Source organism: Dama dama, chromosome 25, assembly GCF_033118175.1.
Source record: "Dama dama isolate Ldn47 chromosome 25, ASM3311817v1, whole genome shotgun sequence".
Lineage (NCBI taxonomy): Eukaryota > Metazoa > Chordata > Mammalia > Artiodactyla > Cervidae > Dama > Dama dama.
In genome coordinates, this window is record NC_083705.1 from 13,764,456 (window position 1) to 13,785,355 (window position 20,900).

The following is a 20,900-nucleotide window of genomic DNA, read 5'->3' on the forward strand; positions in this document are numbered from 1 at the left end:
AGCGTATTTCTTTATGAAACAGTGCAATAGAGCACATTAAATGTGTCAAAGTTATGTGAGCCCAACTCATTTTTCTCGTTGTTACTTCCAGCCTCATCCCTGTGCACCAAGGCCAAATTACCCTGGGTGGGGAAATGGAGGGCAAGACATGGACTCCGCCAGTCCCTTTGGCCATTAACTCACTGTGTCACCTTGGGTAGTTTTTAATTCAGTGGTTGCTAACTGGGGGAATTTTGCTTTCCCTCCCAAGAGACAGTTGACGTCTTGAGGCATTATTTTGTTGTCACATTTGGAGAGAGAATCTGCGGTCAACATATAGACAAAGCTCTAGGATGCTGTGAACATCCTACAGTGTGCAAGCCCATCGCCCACAGGAGGCTGTTGTCCTGCCCAGATGCTGGCAGTGCTATAGATGAAGGAGTCCATCCTTTCTTGCTCTGGACATCTGTAATGCTACCCGATGAGAACAGTTATGACTTTCATTCTGGGGGTCAGACAAAGCCTCAAGGTAGACTCTTGAAGGGTGAGGGAGAGGGTGTTCCAGTCAGTGGGAGCCTTGAACAGAGGTAGGGGAAAGCGAGTCCAGAGTATGGTGATTGTCGAGTAATGGGGAACTACCTGGTTTGCCTGAGTGTCATGGGCCGGTAGAGAAAATCGTGCCCGGATAGTCGGGCACAGCTGTTCAGGGCGATGTTCTCAGCGCATCCGTGGGATGCAGATCCTGATGGCTGTCCATCAGGGTAATATTCCAGCTTTCTCTCCCTCCAGTACATGGTAGGATTATATTTTCTGCCCAGATGAAGTCAAGGCTGGCCATGTGACTTAAGTTAGCCATTGAAAAGTGAGCACAAGTGGTGAGTATTCCCTGTTGGGTGGAAGGAAGTATTAATGCTTCCTATCACTCTTTTCTTTCCTTCTGTCATATGACCCTCAGTGGTCAACACGGCAGCTGCTTCATCAGCCTGGAATCCTGAACCACAAGGAGTGGGGACCCTGCCAGCCTACAGTGGACAAGGGTAAGAAATAACCTTTATATTTTAAAGTTTGAATATTATTTGTTACTCCTGCAGAACGTTCCTATCCTGGCTAACTTAGATGGAAATCCTTGTGGTACCTGAGATGACAGGAGATGGTCTACAGAGATGGCATGAAATTGTGTTACATCCCTCAGTGAGAACACGCCTCCCTTTTTACCTCTTTGAATCACACCAAGGAATAAGTCTCAGAGTGGGAACAGTGTCTCTAACACCTGTTCAATACATCCTATGCTCTCTTTTTAACAGAGGGCATGGATGCAGGTTTCTATTTATAGCTGAAGTTTCTTAGTGTAATTTTAAAATTGAATTTAATTTGAGGGTTGCCTTCTATGTATGGCAAGGGATTATAGTTTTCCATTTATGGAACTGATATAAAACTTTTTTCAATGGTAAGTAAAGAGAGTAAATCACTTGAAAGACATACAAAGCCAATAAAACACAGGTGGCACACATTTATGGCTGAAATTATAAGGATGGTTTACAGATGATTGAAGTTGAGAAAGAAGAGCTCACAGTATGTGGTGAAATGTCTTGCAGAGGTGAGAGGGGTCTGCAGAGGGGTCTGTGAAGGCAAAGGTGGTAACCCGTAGCAACAGATAGGACACTGATGATAACATTTCCGGGCATTTTGCCTAACAACGACGTGGAAGCAGCTGTCAAAGAATTCAGGGGGCCTCTCTACCACCCAGGGCCTGGTGCACAGTGGCTGCCCAGTCACCATTTGGTGAATGAGAGACGAGTAAGTATTCTTAACTGGGTGGGCTGAGAGTGTTGGGAAGGCCTTCGCTCTGCTCAGCAAGCAGCAGAGCTTCTGGGGGCCGCAGCAGAGTGCTAAACTAGCCCTGCAAGCAGGACAGTGTGGATCCTTGGGCCTGGGGTTGGTGGGCGGAAGGAGGAGCCACAGAGGCCGTGGACCAGGAGGGAAGGTGGAGGCGAAAGGGGTGGAATCTCAGTGGTGTGTATGTGGGGCGGGGGGGTTGGGAAGGACTACAGAGAACAGACCTTTCCCCTCTGAGTTTGTTAGTGCCTTCTGCCTGCTCCCCCCAGCACAATAGATGAGTTCCACACATGCATGGACATAGCTCAGCTCCAGCTCTGCAAAAGAGAAGAGGGGATTGCAGAAATGCGGGAGAGGCTGAGGCTTTCTGAGCCCTGGAACTGTTAGGTACGAGGTACTTCTGCTATTATGCCAGGAATTGATGAAGCTGCCCTCTGGGTTACAGGTGAGTGAGTGAGTGATGGTGACTCGTACCTGAGGATGGGACATCTAGAGACACTGTGCTGCCATGAACAGTGAGTAGCATCTCTAATTTCCCAAAGGGGCTGTAACAGCATTCCATCCTCTGCACTCTTCTACAACGTGACTGGACGCTGTTCCTACAGAAGAGGTAGTATCTGTGTCTCCTCCCCTTATGTATGTGTGGGATTGTGGTGGCTCTGATCAGCAGAATAGGGCAAAGAGTCCTATGTAGCTTCTGAGGCTACATCCTAAAGGGTCGTGTTCTTCCTTGTTGTCTGGGATGCTTGTGCTTTGACCCTATGTTACTATGTAAAGGGTAGGATCACTCTGAAGCTGCCGCGTGTGAGAAAGCCAAGCCCCATGGAGTGGCCCCATGAAGGCGTTCTGGTCTGGAGGCTTAGTCTTCAAGTTAACCCAGTCCAGACATTTTGGCAATTTTATTCCCCAGCTGCAAGCCACCTCTGGGCCTTGTATCTTCCCAGCTGAGATCCCAGGACTCAAGGAGCTAACCCTGAAGTGTTGTTGTTCAGTCGTTTAGTAATGTCCAACTCTGTGACCTCATGGACTGCAGTACGACAGGTTTCCCTGTCCCTCACCATCTCCTAGAGTTTGCTCAAACTCATGTCCATTGACTCGATGCTATTCAACCATCTCATCCTCTAGTGCCCCCTTCTCCTCCTGCCTTCAATCTTGCCCAGCATCGGGGTCTTTTTCAATGAGTCAGCTCTTCACATCAGGTGGTCAAAGTATTGGAGCTTTGAGCTTCTCCATCAGTCCTTCCAATTAATATTTAGGGTTGATTTCCCTTAGGCTGGTTTGATCTCCTTGCAGTCCAAGGGACTCTCAAGAGTCTTCTTCAACACCACAATTCAAAAAGCATCAATTCTTCGATGCTCAGCCTTTTTTATGGTCCAACTCTCACATCCATACATGACTACTGGAAAAACCATAGCTTTGACTATACGGACTTTTGTTGGCAAAGTGATGTCTCTGCTTTTTAATATGCTGTCATAGTTTTTCTTCCAAGGAACAGGAGTCTATTAATTTCATGACTGCCATCACTGTCTGCAGTGATTTTGGAGCCCAAGAAAATAAAGTCTGTCACTGTTTCCACTTTTTCCCCATCTATTTGCCATGAAGTGATGGAGCTAGATGCCATGATGATGCTCTCATTGAATTCCTGACAAGGGAATACAGGAGCATAATCAAATGGCTGTTTCAATTTGCTAAATATTGGGGTAGCTGCTGACTGAAACACTGACTGAATGCTCCTCATCTCTGAACCCTCAGCTCACAGACTAGGCTTGGGCAACACAGGCTTAGTTGAGTAAGTGAGTGAGGGCACAGTTTAAAAAAATGAGCATGTGCCTTTAGAGCTCTGCTCAAGAATAGATTTCTCTTCATCATTCAACTGTGTGTTCATACAAAAAGCAGGATACCGAGGCTTTAATAGCAGAACCAGGAAACAGCACTTTTCCCAAAGAGAATCTGATGTTACTTGCTGTCTGACAAATTGGCTTTTCTGGTTGGTTGGCAACTTTGGTAGGAATGGGAAGCACAGAGGCCAGTGCAAGGAGGGAAAGGGAGGCATATGCAGAACTGAAGTGGGCGGGAGAGGCATTTTACTGGATCAATTGTGTCACTTCCCACCAAAGCAAGCGAAAGCCCGCACTGCATCTTTTAGAGGCACGCCATTGACCAAAGTGCATCAGAAAGTGCTCTAACTCATTCTAGCCCCACATCCCCACCCAGCTGTTGGGGAAGAATTTGCTCCTAGTGCAGTCCACATTCATTTAAGTCCCTGTCCTAGATGAAGGCAGTATGTTGGCCTAGACTTTTTCAAATGCTGTTCAATGGGGTTCCTTTGATTTGCCCCCAAGTTCCTGTGCAATTGCCATTAAAAATTCATAACTGTGAGAGAGGATTTATAAGGAGCCAGGAGTTTGTCTACCTGGACAACATTGGTAGGCAGTGTCCAGCTGAGGCCGTCATCTCCTGGCTGAGAAGGCGTCACATTGCATTCAGAGGCAGGAGGCCAGCTCCTTTCAACAGAGGGCCACGCCTCTGATTTAATAGCAGAATCATTGCATCGTGGGGTCTCACTGCCCTTGAAGGTTTCCCTGACATGTGACCTAAGAGATGCCAGGAACACTTGCTGACTACAGCCTGGCAGGGATCGCTGAAGGAGGCAAAATTGTGTGGTGGGGAGGGGATTGCTCTGTGAGAATTCCACATGGCAAATCAACTGAGAAAGCCCTCTGTCAACCAGAGCCTTGGAAAAAGAGTCCAGTTCAGCTACTCCCTTTTACTAAAAGGATGGTAAGTTGTGAGTTTCTCAAAGCGGAGAAGTAGGCAGCTAGCTCCTTTCACATAACCTGAACCCTCAGTCTCAAGATGTGGTTAATGCTGAAAAGTGTCTCAGCTGGAGCCCCCAGAGGCAAGTTGTGATGCTGCAGCCTAGCTCTATCTGATGTTGTGTCACAGAGATCCCCAACCCCCGGGGCCATGGACCACTATTGGTCCATGGCCTGTTAGGAACCTCTGCTCACAACAGGAGGTAAGTGGAGGGTGAGCAAGTGAAGCTCCACCTGCATTTGCAGCTGCTCCCCATACTTGCATTACCACCTGGGTTACACCTCCTGGTAAATCAGCAGCAGCATTAGAGTCTCATAAGAGCACAAACCTTAACCCTAAAGTCAAGGTGGAATATTCTGAGATCGTCACAAAATAGAAATAAAATGCACAATCGATGTAATGCACTTGAATCATCCTGAAACCATTCCCCACTCCCCCAGTCCCTGGAAAAATTGTCTTCCATGAAACCCGTCCCTGGTGCCAAAAGAGTTGGGGACTGCTGCTATACCATACCAAAAAAAAAAAAAATACCATAAAGTCAATAGATAAAAAGTGCAAGGGAATTTTAAAAAATATACATATATAAATATTTGTTGGCATAATTTGTTTTATAAGAAGGTAATACAAGTTCCTTTGAAGAGGGGACAGAAATCATTAAATTGTATACAAGAAGATGGAGAAAACTATATTAGAGGAATTCCTCTTGGAAAAAATTGTGTGTGTCAAGGAAAGGAATTCTCTGATAAGCCTCTTTGGTTGTGGAGTGAGACTCCAGAGTCCAGGCTCCAGGAAAAGTAGATGATCTTTAACCTGCCTGCTAAGGAGGGCGGATCCTGTTAACTGATCTGGCTGGGGCAGACATGTTTGAGAGCAGAGCTGCATTTCTGGACCCAACAGAAAGGAGACAGAGCCTTTGCAGGAGAGTTTAGAAGAGGACTATTATCAGGGGCAGCAGGAAAGATAGGCCCTTGAGGGGGCGGACATGTCTAATGAGGAATGGAGGAAGTGTGTTGTGAGGGGTTCGGGGTACCCTCCCTCCTGCATTACCCCTTTGGGAAATCTGGTTGGATTCTTTGTGGAGAATGGATGAGTGGTGAGAGCCTGGGTTTCCTGGGTTCCAAACAAAATCTTGGGTTGAAGGGGATTTTGAGAGGTCATCGAGCCCATTCCCACCCAAAGGAGAAGCCCCTTCCCTGACAGCCCTCCTCCCCCACACCCCACGGGAGGCATGAGCAGTCTGGTTCAGCCATGTGCAGGACAGCGAGCTCACTTCTTCAGGAGGCAGACAGGGCCAGTGAGGAGCTGCCTGTTTTGGGTTTGCTGTCTTTGTTTGTTTCAGAGGAATAGCAAATAAGCAAGTGACTACATTTTGTGGTGGGGAGGGATGGGCATAACCGTAAAGTCACAATAGCTCCTGGGAAGAGCATTCCTACTGGTGCCAAGTACTTCCCTTACATTATCTTACTGGAGCCTTACGGGAAAGTCATTTATTTTGTTTTGAGATGAAGAAATTGAGATCCTGCCAGCCCAGCGGGTCTACCTGAATCACACAGCTTCATCAAGGAGAAGTGAGAATTTGAGCAAGGTGTCTCTGAGCTTTTCACCAAATCTCTGTTTCTTCCCTGTTGATCTTACTGGGAAGTCACCCTTCTACAACACTTGTGAGAAGACACTTGTTTTGCAAAGTGATGGACTCCACCTCAGTCTGATGATGGTCTCTGTGTCTCAAGAGGAGCAGAGAGAACTTCCAAGGGGATCAAATCATTTGCAAAGGAAACTTGGAGAACAAATAGACTCGGAGAAACTTAGAAAAGAATGGGAATTATTTCACTTGGAGAAGGCTGGTTATATAATGGGTCTTCAGGTTTATGAAAGACTCTTAGAGACAGTGGCTACCAGCTGTTCTTCATCACTCTGGGCCAGAGAGGAGGAAATAGGCTTAAGCAGCAGCCTGAGGGTGTCTATATGGAAGAATTTCCTGCCCCTCAATGGGTCAGTGAAGAAAAAAAAAAGAGAGCAGGCCTTTTTCCGAGGACACCAAATGGAGAACAGAGTCATCTTGGTTTGTGTGGGCTTTTTAGAAGCCAATATCTGCTTTACTGATCAGGTTCACTGGGTGTGTATTTCAAGATTTTGTCTCTAGTAGCACTCAGGGTCAGAGAACTTTATTGTGGGATCCCTTGAGGATTTCTCTGATGTAGCCTCAGTGGAGCTATGCCCCCATTATTGCCAGGACCCCTTAATAATGACTGATCTTGCCAAGCTCCAGGGCATTACGCATAAGTGTGTGCCAGGGCTCTGAGCCACTGGTTCTGACCCTGGCAGTTTCCTGGTCCCTAGAGCTGGGGTTCAGAGCATCTCATGGGATTCTGGGGAGGGGGAACGAAATCATCTTTGTGTAGGTCTAGCAGAGAACCTGGCATATAGTTGGTACTCAACCAATGATAGTCTCATACATGTACACCTGAAACTAACCCAACATTGTAAGTCAGCTATACCCCGATATAAAATAAAAGTTAAATTTAAATAGCAACCCACTCCAGTATTCTTGCCTGGAGAATCCCAGAGAAGGGGGAGCCTGATGGCTGCCGTCTATGGGGTCGCACAGAGTTGGACACAACTGAAGTGACTTAGCAGTAGCAGTAAGCAAAAAAAAAAAAAAAAAAAAGATTGCCTTCTGCTCCCACTACCCAAGTTTTAGAGCTTATGTGAAGTCTAAATACACTCTGCTTTTTAACAGTAAAATTATTTGATTTTGAGTTGATGAGTTTTGCAAGATCCCTCTGTTGGACCTGGTCAAAGATTCAGGGACACAACTTAAATTCTTGGTGTGGGGATTTGGTGATAGAGCTCATATTTACCCTCACCACAACCCTCATAACATTATTGATCTTGGATTTCTGCTCTTAGCCCAGATCTTTCCAGACCAAAATGCCTAGGGTCCATTAGAGGCCACCCTTGCCCGACTCTCCAGCCAGTATGGCTCAGTCCCTTCCAGGTCTCCAGTCTTTTTTAGATACAGAAACAAAGAGGCTTCAGATTATTTTAGATCAGGCTGGGTTCCAACCCCAGCTCACTCACTGACTTGATCTGTGGCCTTGGACAAGACATGCTATCCTCCCAGACCTCAGTTTCCTCATCTGTAAACTTGAAATGAAAATCCTGCATCCTGTTGCGTGGATGGAATCAAATAGGGTATGCAAAGCACCTGGCCCAAGGTTTTGTATGCAACTGCCAAATGAACATTGAGATTAGGGTCATGATTCAATGATTATTTCAATGATTGTTTCTAACTCTTGGCCATACGCTAATCTCTCAGGAGAACTTCTTGGGTTCATCAGACTCTGGAGCTTTACCAGACAACCTGAATTGGCATATACAGGGACCCTCTTTTCTCCTCTCTCAAAGTCCCTTCTCTGCTCACACAGAAGGAACACCCTGTCTTTGGCAGAAGGGCTAGGAAGGGAGCTTCTGTAACCTCCTCTGTGACCTTAGTTTCCCGGATCTGTTAATCTGATTGGCCAGAGCAGTTGCCAGGAGACTGGGGTCACTGATGACTTACTAGGCATGTGTTCAGCTGGGCCTCTGGCTGGTGCCTTCAGATTTCCACATAGCCTTTCCAGCATGCCAGCCTTGGAGGGCAGGGTGATGGTGGTGGTTATCAGATGCTTACTTAGCTGTTAATCAAGCATGGTTTCTCAGTTTTGGCACTACTGACATTTTGGGTGGGATCCGTTGCATGCATCATAGGATGTTGAACAGCATCCCTGGATTATACCCATTAGATTTTGGGGAGTTAGTGCTTCCTACCTTAGCTGTGACAGCCAAAACTGTCTCGAGCCATCCAGACACTTCCAGGCATCCCCCCCTCAGCTGAGGGGAAGAGGGGAAGGGAAATTCACTCCAGGCTGAGAGCCACTGAATGAAGGTGAGGCATTGACCCAGGTTTCGGTAACGAGACTGTATCAGAGGTTTGGATCCTGAGTCTGTGAGTGCGTGTGCGGGTGGGCTTTGCTGTGTCCGACCCTTTTGACCCGGGTGGAGTGTAGCCCACCAAGCTCCTCTGTCCATGGAATTTTCCATGCAAGAATACTTGCGTGGGTTGCCATTTCCTTCTCCTGGGCATCTTCCTCACCCAGGTATGGAACCTGGGTCTCCTGCACAGGCAGTCAAATTCTTTGCCTCTGAGCCACCAAGGACTCAAAGGCTGGGAAATTTTATTCCCAATAACCCTTAAAGTCCTCAGTGGTGCTCTAGTTGGCCAAGTGAGAGAACTTCTTCAGTTTTTTCATAGAGAGAGAGAAATAGAGCAAGAAATCAAGCAACATGGAGAAAGGCCAAAAGGGGAAACTGAGGCAGGGGCCAGTAGCAAGTGACTTCCATGAAATTCCCAAGAGCGCTGGGTGTGCAGGAGCAGTGGGGCTGGCAGGGCCGGGCAGGGCTGCCCTGGGCCTGGGTAAATATGCTCTTTGGGATGGAAGGGCTGGCAGGTAAATATTAGTGACCATCTACCTCCACAACAGCTCCTGGAGTGACTGAAGTGCGGGGGAGGACACACCGTCCCTTGTACTGAAACCACATATTTGTCTCCCTCTGTCTCCCTATCCAGCCAGTCACCGCACACTGCCCTGTCCCGTCCTCCCCTGCCCAGACCCTCTGCCCCAGGTCATCCACCGGTGCCAACCAATCTAGTCTGCTCCAGGTCCTCCGCGCCGGTGCTGGAACCCAGGCGCATGGAGACAGAGGGTAAAGGAAATGAAACTCCCCAGCACTGAGCCATTGCAAATAATCCCTGCCTTTTCAAAGGCCGCCTTCGCCTGGTGCCAAGGCAAGAACTGTCTGTCTCGCCACCTTTCAGTTCTTGTTAAAAAGCAGAAGGCATGTCAGGGCCGGGCCGGGCCACGGCACAGAGAGGACTTTCTTTGCAGTGCTGGACGAGACTCAGTGCTTTAGTGAAAGCTCTTATTAGCCCCAGCTGGCGTCCCATTTTCCTGAGCTGGAATAAAAAATTGCCTCGGTCATCCTTTCCCAGGCTAATTTCAAAAGCATAATTACCATCATCATAATTGATTGCTATTTATTTTGGTCATTAATAGTCATACACCCCCTTGCTCCATGTGGATTAAATGGTCCGAGAATATTTATGGCACGTGGCAGCTGTATTCCTTTTTCTTCATTCCGCACATCCCCTCTCCCGTCCCTTTTCATGGTAACCCCTTGACTTCATGACACCCAGGGAATCCTTCTCAGGCTTTCGTGTTCAAACGCCTAAGCCATGGTGACTGATGAGAGCTGGGATGAAAGACGAAGGGTTCAAAAGAGACACGGAGAGAGTGCTATCTTGGATAAAATTAAAGGGCAAGAAGTGGGCATAGCCTCCAAGCTTGTATTGGAAGTGGGAGGCTAGAGAGGGAGTGGAAGGGAGATGAACAATTACGAGATTATTGTTTCTTCTCTCTTTTGAAGGAGGCAGTTACCAAGCCTCTGTGGGCAGTTGGTTTGGGAAGAGAATTGGTATTTTCTGCCTTCAAGACAGAGAGCTTGAGAGCTGCCTGCATGTGACCACAGAAGGATCCTAATGTCCCCCCAAACATTCAGACCATGAACATAGGCTCCCATGTTGCCAAACTCTTAAGACTACATCAAATGAAAGTCCCAGAGGAGGTAAGTTTAACTCACACCTACTCTTGAGTTGGGGCCATTTTACTTCCATGTTGTCCTACCTGCTGTTAGGTAGTTAGAGCTCCTGAAAGGCTCTAGAGATTTAAAAAAAAAAAAAAAAAAGACCAAAAAAGCAGGCTTAAAAGCCTTAAATTCCCCCAAAGGGATTGCTCAGACATTTCCTGCCTCCAGCTGAGCAGACATGCTGGGTCCAGGTGGGGATCTGACTGAGGCTAAGGTACAGGTAATACCCATGTCCAGCCATCCTGCTCTTTGATGAGTAGAATGACGGACACTATGCTCAAATCATACATCAGAGCCTTTTTGTAAAACCAATAACCTTACAAGTCAGTGCCTCCTTGATGTTGGAAGTTGTAGGAACCATTCACTGACAAGTCTTCCTCTACCACCTGGATGAAACTAGCCCATGGTGGGAGAGATTCAGTCAATACTCAGAGAGAAGTCCATTTCAGAGATGCAGAGAGAGTCCTGGTAGCATTTGAGACCCTGCTTCCAGTTATCCCTGAAACCTGGACAAGGGACCCTGAGAGGAGCTATACGAGTGGAACCCTGCACAACTCCAGGAAGTGCCTGGGGTTGTGCAGTGTGCAGCTTGCACAACCGTCCATGGCGACCCATCAGGCAGCATTGCTGCCCTTTCTTCACTTTTCTTGGAGATACTCCAAGGCGCTGTTATTAAACTTCTCTTTTTGCCAAATCCATTTGGAATTGGATTTGTGCCACTTAAGCCAAATGAGATCTAAATGATCATAATTGTCTACAACCACAAAGGAAAAAAATAGATGTAATCTCCCCTGTCCAACCCAGCTTATTCTCGATAGCAAGAGAGAAGTACCTCTCCTTCTTAGCTGTGAACTCTCAATTTGCTGGGCCTTCAGGGAAGCAGAGAAGGAGAAAAGAAGAATAGAAGCAAAGCAGCACCCCTACCCCAGGAGCAGTCCTGGGGTGCCAGGCCTTGCAGAGTTGCTGGGCATACAGGAGGCGCCTGAATGCAAACAATTTCCGGAAGGTCTCTGGTCTGGCTGCATGGCAACAGCTGCGCAGTGGGTGTCAGTGTCAACGCAGACTCAACATTTCCAGGGGGAATGGGGCTGAGACAATTCTGTGCTCCGGCCAGACAGAGCTCCGGAGGGGTGGGGGATGTGGAGGGAAAAGGAAGGTTGCCAGGCAGAATAGCTGCACGTCCAGCCTGGGGGAAAGAGAATGAGGAAGAGTCTTGAAGAGGCTTTCAATTCAGAATTCCCGCATTCCATCCCTTTCAGCTCTTGTGTCTCTCTAGTCAAATATGTAGACACTTAATTTCAGGAATGAACAATAATTAAAGGATTTTTTTTTTTTTTAAGGGAGCAGGGTAAGAGGAACACTGGCAGATTTCTCACTAAGAAGGCCGAAAGAAGAGAATTCAAAAAATCCGAAGGAATGTAAATAAGTGTTCTACAAAGAGACATGGGTGGTGCCGTGGGATTAGCATGGATTTTGAAATCAGCCTGATTTGGGTTCATGTCCTGACTCTGTGAAACTGTAAAAAGCCACCCCAATTCTGGAAGCGTCACTTTCCTCATTAAAATAGGCATAATAGTACCTAATGTGTATGGGTGTATCATCAGACACAAGAAATAAGTATTCATTAGGACCACAGAGCTAGTGTCTCCCAGGAAGATAGTGCAGCGCCAGAATGTGAGCTGTTGGGTTTTGTTTAGTTGTTACTTTTTTCCCCTTACTCCATTTCTGACACATGCTAGGACTGTATATGCATCTTTTCTAATACAATTCAGTTCTCTGCTTTCATCCTCAGACCAGATATTTTTTGAAATACATAACATAGTCCACTTGATCACAGAGGAACTCAAACTCATAGGCCTTCCAGGATGCTTGCCGCCACTGTTTGAATTTTTTACCTCACCCCTGCAGTACTCACCAACATCTTGCCTCTTAAGGGTATCCTTTTGGTTTTGCTTTGCTATTGCTGCATTCGGCTTTTTCTCACTGCCCTTTGTATTGGTTATCTATTGCTGCATAACAAATTACACCAAAACTTAGTGGCTTAAAATAAGAAGCACATGTTAACTGATGGCTTCTGTGAGTCAGAAATGCTGGCGCATCTGAGCAGCTCTAACTCAGTGTTTTGTTAGGTGCAGGCAGATGTTGGTCCAGGTTTTAGACAACTGAAGTCCTGTCCCAAGGGTAGAGGATGGAAGGGAGAGTGAGCATACAGCAAGTCCCAGTGCCTTTTAGGACCTAATCTCCAAAGTTGCACAGTGTCACCTCCACTTTATTTTGTTGTTAGAAGTGAATTACTAAATGCAATTCATATTCAAGGAGAAGTAAATGAGTCCGCTTCTTGAAGAGAGAAGCAAATGATCTGTGGGCAATTTAAACCACCGCATCTAGCTTAGTCATCTTTCAGGATTTTAGTCTTCCTTTTCAGGATTTTAAGGCTTATTTTTCCACGGAAATATTACACCCTATTTCCATGGTGTAACTGGCTGAATGGTGGCCCCTAAGGATATAAGGTTATTCTAGCATGTTCCTGGAACCTGGGACTGTTACTTCAAATGTAAAGTTTTTGTAGATGTGATTAGATTAAGGATTTTATAATGAGAAGCTTTTTCTGAATTATCTAGGAAGATCTTAAATCCATCACAGGTGTTCTTTTAAAAAAATTTATTGAAGTATGGTTGATTTACAATGTTGTATTAATTTCTACTTATAGCAAAGTGATTCAGTATCTTTTTCATACTCTTTTCCATTATGGTTTATCACAGGATACTGAATATAGTTCCCTGTGCTATAGAGTAGGACCTATATAACAGCTTGCCTCTGCTAATCCCAGACTCCCAATCCATCCCTCCCACTACACCCCTTGCCCCCGCCAACCACAAGTCTCTTTCCCATGTCTGCATCACAAGTGTCTTTATAAGAGAGGAAGAGAGAGACATGGAGGATGACAAGCCGATGTGAAGAGAGAGATGAAGATGGGAGTGATGCAGCCACAAGCCAGGAAATGCCAGCACCCACCATAACTAGAAAAGGCAAGGAACAAGTCTCTCCTGGATTCTGTCCTAGAGAGACTGTGGGCCTTGTGGACACCTTGATTTCATCCCAGGGGCACTGATTTCAGACTTCTGGCCTGCAGAACTGTGAGACAGTAAATTTCTGTTGTTTCAAGCTGCCCGGTTTGTGGTAATTTGTTATAGCAGCCACAGGAAACTGGTACACATGGGTTTCCTTCATCCAGCCAATACATATTTAATATGGATCTTTTATTAAGTTTCAGCCACTATGCTAGGTCTTGGGTAAACAGAGGCTTAAAAGAAACCCTAATGTGGTGACTGCCACCTAGACTTCTGTTCTAAACCCTAGAACCCTACCTACTGAGTATCTTCACCTTGACCTCCCGTGGCCTGTAAGGCTTGCAGATGAAATTTGCCCAGCTAAGCTACTTTTCTTCTCGCCCTTCACCCTTTCCCTGGTTCTGGTTTATGGGCTCAGCATCCACCCAGATACCCAGATAAGGAAACTCAGTCTTGACTCCACTGTCAACACCTACATCCAGTCTCAAGTCCTGTGGAATCTACCTTAGAGTCCTCTTAATTCAGTCATTTATGATTTCTTACCTAGAGGATCTCAGCAACTTCTTGTAATAAGGTGATTTATAATGAGAAGTAGACCTTTGGGCTTCATCCAGGCTCCTGGGACAGGAACCTTTGGAATTTCAGAAGTGAAAAGAAGGATGAAGATGCAAACAGTGTCTTTTGTTATTCATAACAGGCTCCTTTCAGTCACATCAGAGTTTATGTTAATGAAGTGACTTTTAGAAAATCCCTAAGAATGGGGGCTGATTGATTAGGAAACCAACTAGGATTAGAGGTTTGAAACTTATAGCCCAACCTGCTGACCTCTTGGGAGGGGAGAGGGACTAGGGGTTGAGATATACATCGATGGTCAATGGTTTAATCATGATCATGCCTTCATGATTATACAGTGGAGGTGATGAAGAGATTCAAGGGATTAGATCTAGTAGACAAAGTGCCTGAAGAACTATGGATGGAGGTTCATAACATTATAGAGGAGGCAGTAACCAAAACCATCCCAAAGAGAAAGAAATGCAAGAAGGCAAAGTGGTTGTTTGAGAAGTCCTTAAAAATAGCTGAGAAAAGAAGAGAAGCAAAAGGCAAAGGAGAAAAAGAAAGATACCCAACTGAATGCAGAGTTCCAGAGAATAGCAAGGAGAAATAAGGTTTTCTTAAGTGAACAATGCAAAGAAACAGAGGGAAAAAAACTAGAATGAGAAAGACTAGAGATCTCTTCAAAAAAGTTGGAGCTACCAAGGGAACATTTCATGCAAAGGTGGTCACAATAAAGACGGAAATGGTATGGACCTAACAGAAGCAGAAGATATTAAGAGGTGGCAAGAATACACAGAAAAACTGTACAAAAAAAGGTCTTAGTGACCAGGATAACCATGATGGTGTGATCACTCACCTAGAGCCAGACTGCTAGAGTGTGAAGTCAAGTAGGCCTTAGGAAGCATTACTACAATCAAAGTGAGGAGGTGATAGAATTCCAGTTGACTGATTTCAAATCCTAAAAGATGGTGCTGTTAAAGTGCTGTGCTCAGTATGCCAACAAATTTGGAAAACTCAATGGCCACAGGAATGAAAAGGTCAGTTTTCATTCCAGTCCCAAAGAAAGGCAATGCCAAAGAATGTTCAAACCACTGTAGAACTGCACTCATGTCACATGCTAGCAAGGTAATGCTCAAAATCCTTCAAGCTAAGGTTCAACAGTACGTGAACCAAGAACTTCCAGATGTTCAAGCTGGATTAAGAAAAGGCAGAAGAACCAGAAATCAAATTACCAAAATCCATTGGATCATAGAAAATGCAAGAGAATTCCAGAAAACATCTACTTCTGCTTCACTGACTATGCTAAAGCCTTTGACCGTGTGCATCACAACAAACTGTGGAAAGTTCTTAAAGAGATGGTAATATCAGGCCATCTTACCTGCCTCCTATGAAACCTGGATGCAGGTTAAGAAGCAACAGTTAGAACCAGACGTGGGACAATGGACTGGTTCTAATTTGGGAAACGAGTACGTCAAGGCTGTATATTGTCACCCTGCTTATTTAACTTACATGCAGAATACATTACGTGAAGTGCCGGGCTGCATAGAATCAAGATTGCCAGGAGAAATATCAACAACCTCAGATATGCAACAAATTCTTTGTTGTTTATTGTGCTCTGTGCATTGCAGGATGCTCAGCCACAGGAATGTTCTTTACCTACTATTAATAGATACCCCTTTCTCCAAGTTGTGAAAGTAAAAAATGCCTTCAGACATTATCAAATTTGATATGTCCTCAGGGGTGGGACCTGACCTGCTTCTTGAGAAACCTGTATGCAGGTCAGGAAGCAACAGTTAGAACTGGACATGGGACAACAGACTGGTTCCAAATAGGAAAAGGAGTACGTCAAGGCTGTATATTGTCACCCTGCTTATTTAACTTATATGCAGAGTACGTCATGAGAAACGCTGGGCTGGGGGAAGCACAAGCTGGAATCAAGATTGCCGGGAGAAATATCAATAACCTCAGATATGCAGATGACACCACCCTTATGGCAGAAAGTGAAGAAGAACTAAAGAGCCTCTTGATGAAAGTGAAAAAGAGTGAAAAAGTTGCTTAAAGCTCAACATTCAGAAAACTAAGATCATGGCATCGGTCCCATCACTTCATGGCAAATAGATGGGGAAACAGTGTCAGACTTTATTTTTTTGGGCTCCAAAATCACTGCAGATGGTGACTGCAGCCATGAAATTAAAAGATGCTTACTCCTTGGAAGGAAAGTTATGACCAACCTAGACAGCATATTAAAAAGCAGAGACATTGCTTTGTCAACAAAGGTCTGTCTACTCAAGGCTATGGTTTTTCCAGTGGTCATGTATGGATGTGAGAGTTGGACTATAAAGAAAGCTGAGCGCAGAAGAATTGATGCTTTTGAACTGTGGTGTTGGAGAAGACACTTGAGAGTCCCCTGGACTGCAAGAATATCCACCTAGTCCATCCTGAAGGAGATCAGTCCTGGGTGTTCATTGGAAGGACTGATGTTGAAGCTGAAACTCCAATCCTTTGGCCACCTGATGCGAAGAGCTGACTCATTTGAAAAGACTCTGATGCTGGGAAAGATTGGGGGCAGGAGGAGAAGGGGGTGACAGAGGATGAGATGGTTGGATGGCATCCCTGACTCAATGGACATGGGTTTGGGTGGACTCCGGGAGTTGGTAATGGACAGGGAGGCCTGGCGTGCTGTGGTTCATGGGGTCACAAAGAGTTGGACACAGCTTAGTGACTGAACTGAACTGAACTGAACAGGGGTGGGAATGTGGGGGCATGTGGCTCCCTTAACCGAGAACAACTGTGTTAAGCTGACTGTAGAGTTTCATCATAAAATACATTAATGATAGAATATACTTATGGTGTAGTGTGCAATTACAAGGCTCTTGATGATTGGCCTGATTTGTGCCTTTCTGTCTCATTTTAATTTTTCTAGTTAAAGTTATGAGTATGCATAATTCAACTAGTTCTGCAAGATTTGTTAGACAAACAACATTCCTTCCTTCTCCTCCCCTTCCATTTTCCCTTCTCTGGGGCCAGTATTTTCAACTCTTTAATATTTATTTCATATCTCTCTATAAAATTGAATTGCTAACTCTGGCTTTTTCAATTTGCGGCCTTATCTACCAATTTATCCATTGCCTGTGGAAGATAAAGACTTATCACTATTTCTTTCCTCCATTTCCACCACTTCCCATCTCCCCATTCTCTTCATATATTTATGCTATAATTTTGACTTTATAAGCATTTATTTTTTCTTTTATATGTTTATATATGCCTTGCAGAACGGAGCTATGAACTAATCTTTTGTTTTTCTTGGAGTTAACAATGGCCTTTTTATTGGTGCTGTTATTTATTTGTTTAATATTTTAAGTATTTATCATTAGCTCAATCCCCAAATCTCAGTCTCACCTTCCTGACAAAATCTATGAGCATCTAATCTGTTCAGTCCAGCCTGGGTGATCTCTGCCCTCATACATGCTATTAGCCTGGGCTGGTCCTTTGCCATTATTCAGAGAATTCCTTCTGTCTCTTGTTTCTGTGTGTTGTACTGGGTTAAATATTGTCCCTCCCCTTTCAAGCTCGTGTTTCTCCCAGGATCTTAGAATGTGACATTATTTAGAATAGGCTTACTGTAGATATAAATGGTTAAGATGAAGTCATATTGGAGTCAGGGAGGGGGCCCCTTTGCCCACTATGACTGATGTCTTTATAAGAAGAGAAGAGATACAGAGATAGACATACAATGGGAAAAGACGATGCCCTGATGAAGGAAGGGATTGGAATTCCACTGCCACAAGTCAAAGAATGCCTGGGCCCACCAGAAGCTGGAAGAAGCAAAGGAGAATCTTCTCTTTGAGGTTTCAGGGAAAGTATGGCCCTGCTGACACCGTTATGTTGGATTTCTAGCCTCTAGAACTGTGTAAAATTTCTGTGGTTTTAAACCACCCAGTTTGTGGTAATTTGCCAAGGCACCCCCAGGAACTATTACATATGGCATGTCTTTTTTTTTAGTTTATACCTTCATTGGTAGAGTATACATTCCAGTGGCATCCTGGGAAAATGCATGTGGGAGTTATTGTTTTTTTTTTTTTTTTGAGAATTGATGCCTGAATTATTTTTTTTCACTTATTACACATCAGTGATAATTGGGCTTGATATAGAATTCTAGGTTGGATATAATGTTTCCTAAGAATTTTGAAGTCACTGCCCCATTCTTTTTTGCTTATCTGCTTGTTTTTCTCCCTGCATCCTGTTGAGAATTTCAAATTCATTCTAATTCCCAATCTGTTGCATATGACTTGTTTTTTTCCCTACACTTTAGAAACTTGGTAGGATGTTTCTTTTATTCCTAGTGCTCTTGAAATTGCATAATAATGTACTTTGGTGTGAATATATTTTTTCACACCTGCAAACTTGAAGTTCGCTTTCAATCTGTAGATTCTTGCTCTTCAAGTTTGGGAAATATTCTTTTATTTTGTTGATGAAGCTCCCCCCCTCTGTGTTCACTATTCTTTGTTTGTGGTACTCTTGTTTGCAAGTGAGACTTCTTGGATTGCTCTCCAAATTATTTTCTCTTTTCTTCCCTGTTTTCTGTTTTATTGTCTTTTCTTTCTTTCTTTTTCTTTTTTTGTATTTTGGCCACATTGCATGGCATACATGTTGGTTCCCTGACCAGGAATCAAAGCTGGGTCTCCACAGTGAAAGCATCAAATCCTAACTACTAGGCCACCAGGGAACACCTTTATCTTTCTGACATGCTTTCTGAAACTTTTCCTCAGTTTCATCTTCATTTTTTATTTTTTACAAAGTTTTTAACTTCTGTTTTCACATTTTTAATTTTCAAGAAATGTTTTCTGTTCTGTTATGTGTTCTTTTTCTATAGTATTTTGTTCTTGTTTCATGGATGTAATGTCTTTTTATTAATTTCCAAAGGTCATCAATGATAGTTTTTGCAAGTTTTTTTCTTGCATAATTGCTGTTTCCTCCAACTTGCTTTTATTTTGTACTCTAACTTACCTTGTGGAAATTTTCTTGAAAATTTCTTCATCTGTGGTTGTCTGAATGGATGGAGCTTCTTGACTGTGAACCTTATTGTGGAGTGCCATGCTGTGCCAGTCGGTAGGAAATCCCCTGTGTCGGTATCTTCAGGTATTTCCACCCAAGCTTGTCAAACATAGCAAAGAAGATTTTTCCAACCTTCGGTCTAGAGGGCAAAGGCTTAGATACCAGCATTCTGGAAGTTCAACAGGGACAGAGGGAGAGAAGACAGCAATGTCCACAGTCACTGAATCCCCTTGTTTCTAAATGATAACCAGGGTATCAGATCCCATCAGCTGGGTCTGATGTCACTTAGTCCAGAGTCCCGTTTTATCCTCGCTTGAAACCAAGCGGTCAGTCTCCTGCAAGAGTAGCGGAGGGTCAGGTACCCAGCAGTGTGGGGTGTGGGGGGTAGGGTCCAGGCATCTAACTGCTACTAAATGGATTTCAACCAACCCCGCAACTTTGTTCTAGGTTTCAGAAGTACCTGCTGCTGCAGGTTCCCAAGTTCCTCTGTGCATTCTCTTGTATCAATCCAGTTGGTTCATGGATTTTCCTACTGTGAGCTTGGAATTCAGCTCAGTCAGGGCTATTCGGTGAGTTACTTCCTATCTATAAACTTTCCAACTCCCAAAGTTTTGTGATTTTCACCTCTCATTTTCCTTTTAGGTTTATGTCTTTATAAACTCCTGTCATGAGAGTTGTGGCAAGGTTTCATGAGGGACTGCAGTAAGATGCTTGTGTTCAGTCCAGTCTCTTTACTCAAAAAGGCTTCTTTTCCAATCCTATCTTGGGTCTTATTTTGGAAGGGAGCTCAGGTATATCTCAAGTCTGTTTTGAAATCCCTTCCCCAGTATCACTTGGTCCAAAATTTCGCTTTGAACCAGTCATGTCCTATCCAGCAAAACCCATAAAATGTATTTATTTATATCATAGTATCTTCCTATAGATACTATAGGAAGAGGGCAACAGAGGATGAGATGGTTGGCATCACCAATTCAATGGACATAACTTGGGCAAACTCCAGGAGATGGTGAGGGATAGGGAGGCCTGGCATGCTGCAGTCCATGAGGTCGTAAAGAGTCAGACACAACTTGGTGACTGAACAGTGACATCTTCCTATATAACCCAAGGGATCAATTTCATCAGTTACTTTTGTCAATCGTTTTGCCACTCCGTTCTACCTTTCCTACACCTGATCCACATGTGATACTTGGAGGAAATAAAGAAAGCAGGGTTAGGGTGAGGGACATTAGTGATTTATTGGCTTGTGACACATGCAGTCGAAAGTCCGCTTGGGGACTTGTTTATTTAGGATGATGAGGGAAGCCTCCTTTGATCAAATGGGTGTGTGAGCGGAGACCACAGGAGATAAACAAATGGGGACTGCAGTTATTGGGGGTGGGAAGTTTCTGGAATGGGAAAGACAAGGTCAAAGGCTCTAGGAGGGAAAGCAGGAGATCTGTGAGACTGGAGAGGAAGAGTGAGAGGGGGGTGTGGTGGGGGAACAACTTTATGGACCCATTAGATGCTGACATTTTGTTTGAATAAGATGGGAGTCTTGAGGAGAGTTACACAGTACATCCTGAGTTGCTCTGGCTATTGCAGAAGAAGAGACTCATGGGCAAGAGCAGAAGGAAGCAGCCAAGTGCAGAGGCTGCTGGAGGTACCCAAGGGAGAGACGGTGCTGACCTGGATCAGGTAGCAGTGGAGGTAATGAGATAGGGCTGGATTCTGGGTCTAGTTTAAAGGCAAAGCTAAAAGGATTTGCAGGTGAGTTAGATGTGAGGTGTGCAGAACGAAAGGAATCCAGCTGTTTTTTTCCTAGAAAGACAGAGTTGCCAGATGTTGGCAGGGGGCAAGAGTGAGGGAAGGGCAGATCAGGAGTTAAGCTTTGGCTCTGCCAGTTGGAATTGCCTGTTAGATGTC

At 44.7% G+C, this 20,900-nt stretch overlaps 1 long non-coding RNA gene across 1 annotated transcript in view; it reads left to right on the top strand.

The window, feature by feature from the left end:
- The window catches only part of LOC133046646 (uncharacterized), a 237,066-nt gene extending 225,206 nt beyond the window's left edge, over nucleotides 1-11,860 (top strand). The window contains exons 7-11 of the long non-coding RNA XR_009690539.1: nucleotides 935-1,016; nucleotides 1,575-1,776; nucleotides 2,261-2,330; nucleotides 10,099-10,296; nucleotides 11,658-11,860. This is a non-coding gene — a long non-coding RNA (uncharacterized LOC133046646). The remainder of the gene's footprint in view (nucleotides 1-934; nucleotides 1,017-1,574; nucleotides 1,777-2,260; nucleotides 2,331-10,098; nucleotides 10,297-11,657) is intronic.
- The last annotated feature ends 9,040 nt before the right edge of the window (nucleotides 11,861-20,900 follow it).